The 6,622-nt window shown below is 52.7% G+C and overlaps 1 long non-coding RNA gene across 1 annotated transcript; it reads right to left on the bottom strand.

Moving 5' to 3' along the window:
• Positions 1-5,609: 5,609 nt before the first annotated feature.
• Positions 5,610-6,389, bottom strand: LOC114458374 (uncharacterized). The gene is made up of 2 exons (XR_003673032.1): positions 6,345-6,389; positions 5,610-6,222 (listed from the first exon to the last, which is right to left on the bottom strand). It is a non-coding gene; the product is annotated as an uncharacterized LOC114458374 (long non-coding RNA).
• Between the last annotated feature and the right edge of the window lie 233 nt (positions 6,390-6,622).

Raw genomic sequence — 6,622 nt, forward strand, 5'->3', positions numbered from 1 at the left:
TGAGGAGAAACGTGAACACCTACTTTTGTTATTCCTTTTGTGTTGATGCAGACATGATTGTGGTGATATTGATTACCAGCGTCAGGTTCTTTAGCCAGTTATCTCTGACTTAATATCTGTAAGTCACTCTTGTGCAGTTCTAAACTCAACCATTAAGAATTTAAATCAGAAAGCTATCAGCAATTTTTAGCAGGAGCTGTTTCAAACGTAAGAGTTACAGTTGCACATTCAGTAAATAGTGATTTTATTTTGCAGTCATACAATAGGTGGATTGGAAACAGTTGAGCTGTATGTGCTGTTCACTTTATTGACGTTGAGATGAATGTTAGGTGGCCGTTACGGCTAGAGGGGTGGGGTGGGGGGTGCTATGGGGCCTCCCCGGGAGTCGTATTGGGTGGGTGTGCGGGGGCGCGGCGCGTGGTTCCTGGCCTGGTGGATCCGCGTCGGGATTGGCTGGTCTGCTGGCTGGGTGCGCCGGGCGCCGTGGGCGCGATTCCGGGGCGGGGCTGCCCCGGGGGCGGATCCTTGGTCTACATGTCCGGGGGAGTGCTCTCCTGCCATCTGCCTGGGGACCGGCCGCGGCTCGTGGCGGCGCTGCGCAGCCTTGGGCGGGGCGGGGCTGGTGGCCTCGGGCCCGCTGTCGTCCGGGGTGTGCTGGCGTCGGGGGGATGTCTCGTGCCGGTGCGTGGGTCGTCGGGGATCGCCTCCGTGGGGGGGGGGGCCCTCTATTGGCGCCGTTGGTGTGGGGGGGGCGGTTCCGGGCTGGGGGTGCTTCGGTACTCTGGCTTGCCGGTCCGTGGCTGGCGGGATGGCCCTGCTTGGCGGTGGATGGCGTCCTCTCTCGTCGGGGGGGCCGGGGCCGCCTCCCGGTGGAGAGTGTTGTATCGTGGCGCCGGGTGGGCCTGTGCTGGCCCTGGTGTGGGCACGGGCCTCCCCCCTGCTCGGCCGCTCCCCTTGGCGGTGGGGTGGCGTTGCTCCGGGCCGGCGGGCGGCGGGGGTCACCCCCTGGGGCGCCGGGGGATGGGGTTGGTGCCTGGCTGTGCCCGGGGGTGGGGGGTGTCGCCGTGCTCCGCGGGGCCGGCGCGGTCTGGGGGGTGCCGTGGGGAGGGGTCTCCGGCTGTGCTGCTCCGGGGCCCGCAGTGCCACTTGCCCGTCTGCGCCATCTACCCTCTCGCGTGGCCCGCCATGCGGACGGGCCCGGCTCACACTGGACAGGCCTCCTACATGTTCACTTCACCCCACACCCAGCTGGTCTGGCTCACTCACAAAATGCACCACACACCCATACCCAACCCTTGGGGGACTGGATGGTGGGGCTGGGGGTGGAGGGGGCCGCCACCTGTGTTACTATGTAGTGGCGTGGGGGCGGCCCTCCCACCTCTAGTTGCCCTACTAATCCCTCCAATTTTAATCGCATCTCAACATGCCACCCCCCGGAGGGTGTATCATCATTTACACCCTCCGGCTTATTACACCACATACACATAAATCCACAGAGGCTGGATGGGGAGCACCGCTCCCCTCCATCCCCCTTCTTTTAATTACACCCCATACATGCACCAAACACACACATTCACACAGGGGATCGGGAAGTGCCTCTCCATTGGGGAATGGAGAGGCACCATAACAGGGTGGTGGGTTGGTACACATATTTGGGCCTCTCCGGTGGGGGCCTGGCCCCTCTGTTGGTGGCTGGGCCACTGCATAGAGTAAAAGTACATCAGGATGGTGCGGTCGGGCGTGGCGGTGGGTCTCGGGGGGGTTTTGCCGGGGTCTCTCCTTGCGGGGTCTTTCCGGGCGGTATCGGCCTGGTGGGGCGCGGGGGTGCCTCTCCCCCTTGGGTGTGGCTGGGTGCTTGTTTCGTCTCCTGGTGGCCTTGGGGTTGGGCCCCGCGGTGTGCGGGCCCGGGGCGGCCTGCCTCGCCGGTTTGGGGGGTGGGTGTGCTGGGGGGGTGCTGGTGTCCTCGCCGGGGTTGGGGCAGGGTTGTTTGGCGCCTCGGGATGATGCTGTTTACTGGGGGGCGGCGCTAGCTGTTCCGGTGGTTGAGGTTGCTTTCGGCCGCCTGGTGGGTATGTCCTGCCATCTGCGGACTGGTGGGTGGGTCCGGGGCATCTTTGGCTGGGGGCTGCTGTCCCGCGCTGGATGTGTGCCGTTGGGGTGCCTCCGTCCCCGCGGTGGGGGTCGCCGGTTGCTCGCGGGCTGGCGGGGGGCCCTGCCCCGTGGCTTGCGCTGTCCGGGGGGCGGCGGGCCCTGGGCTTCTGGCCTTGTGCCGTCTGGGGCTGTGCGGTCCTGCTGGGCTGTGGCCGGGTCCTGGGCTGGGGTGGGGGGCGCGTCCCGGGGGGCTTGGCCCGGGGCCTTGCCCTTGGGGTTCCTGGTCCCGGGGGGTGCTCCTGCGGCCCGGGGTGCTTGGCCGGCTGGCCGGGCCGGTCCTGGCGGGGGTCTTCCGGGGCGGGTGGCGCGTGCCGCGCCCTTGCATACCTTCTGGTGCGGCCCCTGCTTGGGCAATCCCCCGTGAGGCAGGGTGTCGGGGCCAGAATAGGGGGCCACATCCCGGCGGGGTGGTCTGGCTTGGCCTCTGGAGGGGGCCCTGGCTTTAAAGAACTGAAGCTCGTGGCGCGGGCGGCATCGGCATCTGGGGTGCCCGGGGGGTTAGGTTGGGGTGCCTGGGGACCGGCGGGGGGACTCCCGGCGGCCCCCTGGTGCCTTATGCGGCTTGGGGTGTGGTCGTCCGCCCTGGGCGGGCTGCTCCTGGTGCTGCATCCGTTCCGGGTCCTCCTGGCCTGGGGTCGGGTCCCTGCTGGCTCTGGGCTCGCCGGCGGGTGCCTGCCGGCTGCCCATTCGGCGTGGCTCTGGTCTTCTGCTGGGCGTGGGCTTCGGCTCCTCCGCTGGGGTCTCGGGCGGGGAGTTCTCTGGGCTCTCCCCTCGGGGGGCTGGGCGCGGGGGTGTGGGTGGTGGTAGGGGGGGGTGGGGGGCTGGGGGGCCTGGGGGTTGGGGGTTGGGATCGGTGGCGTGGTGCGCTGGGTCCTTGGCTCCTTGGGGCCTTCTCGGGTGTGTATGGGGGGCAATGGCTGCCTCTCGGCTTGGGATCTTGGGGGCGTTCGGGGGGCTGCTTGGCCGTGGGGTGGTCGCCAGGGGCCCCTAGATTTCCCGCTCTTTCTGCTGGTCCGACTGCTGGCCCGGGGGCGGCCCATGGGTTTTGCAGTAGCGGTTCTTGGAATCACATTCGTCATGGACGCACCGGCCTCGGGCTGTGGGATAACACTCATACTGGGCTCAACCATAGACACGTTGTTCCCAAATACCTGTTTTATGGAATTTCCACTCACTTCTTCCTCTGCTCACAGCCACCACCATTATTCCTAAGCCACACACTGGTTACCAGACTGGCTTGATAACACAACAATAAGCACAATATACACAACCACAATTTCACATCGCATCACTTGAAACTTATTGACTATTCCCCACCCATTCGTTTTCCTATCTTGTATCCCTCCTCCCTGTTAACTCCCCCCCCCCCACCCCCCTCACCCTGGTGTAACACTGCCCTCTCTTTTTTACATCCTCCCTTTAATAAAGTATTTACCCTTCCCTAGGGAGGGCTGGTGATGGTCACAATTATGCAATGAAATAAATTCATTTATTTAATTGCAATAATAAAATATGCATTGCTGTTAAAAGATTGCACTTCTTGTAGTGTTAACCTTCAACAGCATGTGCAGACAAGGTAAAAAAAAAAAAAAAGAGATAAATGTTAGGTCCTGCAATTGACTATTGAGTTTATCTGTAGTTCCCATCATAGTCAACAGAGATATTTAAGCAGGGATTTTCAAAGTTTTAATGACTGAGGGCTGTTTTAGGGTTTGAATATAAGATTGTCATACTGTGGGGTCACAAGCCAAAAAAGGTTCTTCTGTTGGTTAAAAATTGTATTGGAAACATGCATTTCATGTCATCTTTACTCAGCATCTCTGAAGGCCACCATTGGCCCACAGACTGCACTTTCAGAACCGCTGTATGTAAAGTAAACTTCAGTAGTTTTCAGCCTGGACCCTATTTTTCCATGTGTTCTGAAAAGAAAAGTTAAATTAATAAACTTTGTTTTCCATTCAAACTGTTGTCCTTCTTTGCTTTAATAGCTTATCACTTTAAGTTCAGCTTACTTGAACATATCAAGGCAATCGGTTTCCTGATATTTTGCTAGTAATGTGAATGCTTAAACTTGTTAGGATAACTTACTTTTACGAGTACTGCTTGATTAACATGACTCACAAGTTTAAGTAGTCAAAATTGATAATTTATAGTAAACCTAACTAATGATTTTGAGTTAACTTTACTCAAGTTTACTGCCTCTACATGAGTTGTCTGAATTTATATTTTATAGTTGACTTAATCAATGATTATTAGTTACTTCACTCATGTTTACTGCCATTATCTGAGTTGTTTAAACACAGCTATTTTTAGCTTTAACAACTTATAAAGATTTATCTACTTTACACAGGAATTTTGAGGCAATCGGTTTCCTGACTTTTTTTTTAAGTAAAGTGAACTTATTACAATTTACAGTGTAGCAGTAGAGGAGTACTGTGGGGTAAGGGAGGTCAATCATGAATGTAATGTTTTGTTAACGTGTATAAATAAATGATTTAGATCAAAGTATTGTGGTGTTCTGTACAGCTTAACCAAACAAAAGCAGAGCACGACTTAAATTAACACAACAAACATTTTAATAAGGTAGCATTCAAAGGCTTGAACTGTATGAAAACATATTTCATACAATTATAAACACTGATAAGATTTGGGAAAAAAGGGGTTGTGAAAGTGGACAGATGATTGTTGACTACTGCTACAATTTTAACTATTTTTTTTAAAGGGATTTATCCTTTAAACCCTAACCCTGCACCAATATCCTATTGGTGCAGACAATATGTTGGGAAGACTGGGGGGAACTAATGTTTGTTCAGTGTTTCTACACGTGCCTCTTTAAGTGTTGCACATGGTTCCATGTCCTGTTCTGACAGAGCTACCATGTGTGCGTCATCTGTTCTAAAGTAAGTTAATTTATTGTTTAAATGTTCTTAACTTACCTTTGAATATATATTGCTGATGTTTATGTGTATTTTGCTGACACTGACTGCTGTTTGGATAGACATTTAAGGCTTTAATTAGTGGTTTATTCAGGCCTGTCTGCTGTCATCTGAGCTAATGCTAACTTAGCATAGGATTGCTGCAGTGCTTGTGCAGGCTGTTGATATAGCTTAATTTCTGCTGGATATCTGTGCATGTGCAGGCTTATAATGTAGCTCGGTTTCTGCTGGGTAAATGTTGTGTTCTTATGTTTATTTTTGTTATTATCTTGCTAATTCATTCTCACATTGTTATTGTATTTCCAGACCACACATACACAAATACGTATGAACCTACATGAAAGTATATGCTGTCATTCTGGAACAATCAGCTGTAATCATTAAAGAAGCATTCTTAAATCATCCAGTCCTCCTGATTCTCTGACCGGAATCTCCAGTCCATCCTGGCTGCTCCAACCAGTGTTATTTAATTAATTAATTTTGGAAATACTACACAATACACCTCATGTGTCTGCCTGTCTGTCTGTCTGTTTTGCTGTGTGTCTGTCTGTCTGTTTTGCTGTGTGTCTGTCTGTCTGTCGTCTGTGTGGCTGTGTCTGTCTGTCTCACAGAGGACTCAGAGACACTGAGGAACCAAAGGAACCAAACCCAAACCCAGGATACAGAGTGTCAGTGAAGGAGGTACAGACGGTGTGGATGAGTGTCAGAGAGTCAGAGGAGACTTTATAGAAGGACAGACGTCCATCAGGACAGTCCACATACACTCCTACTCTACCAGAGGAACCACAGGGACAGGAGGTAGGTGTGTCTATGTTATTGTGTCTGAAGATGTAAAAACCTCTGAAACATTTCAGTCTCCAGGACTGATTATTAAATCCAAACCAACAATCTTTACTGTTTCCTTTCCTTCTGATTCCTCTGTAACTCACTGCTATAGAAACATCTCCATTCCACTCCACCTCCCAGTAACAGCGACCAGTCAGACCAGTACTACACAGAACCTGACAGTGATCAAATTTGTCCTGATGATCAGGATAAAGCTCCTCCTCCCACACACATGTCATCGTCCTGTTGTTGTCAGACAGTCTGAGATTTCTGTTGATGGAGTTTGTGTCGAGGTGAATGTGACAGAAATCTGATGAGACACAAAGAAACAACAGTTGATCATGTGATGCTTCATTGTCTCTGTATCACTGACATGTTCATTCACTCAGAGCTTCATGAGGACACTTTGAATGAACACACACACACACTTACACTTCCTCACACCAGCTTTGATCCTCTGCTCTCCTCCATGGTCCGCCCTGCAGGAGCAAACACAGGCAGTGATTTACACACCTAAAGAGTCCAAAGTGCTGCTCAGAAACCTGATGCCATCTCCATCAAGCTCTCCATGTTTCTACTGGTTTGTCTTCAACAGCTTCACCTTCTTCATCTCCTTCAAAGTGTTCCTCTCTTCATCCTCACTGATTGTTCCACCTCCTCTGATCTTAACTATACACTATTATATGTATGTATATATACACTATTTGGTA

The sequence above is a fragment of the Gouania willdenowi genome, unplaced genomic scaffold (genome assembly GCF_900634775.1).
Source record: "Gouania willdenowi unplaced genomic scaffold, fGouWil2.1 scaffold_10_arrow_ctg1, whole genome shotgun sequence".
In the NCBI taxonomy this organism is placed as follows: domain Eukaryota; kingdom Metazoa; phylum Chordata; class Actinopteri; order Blenniiformes; family Gobiesocidae; genus Gouania; species Gouania willdenowi.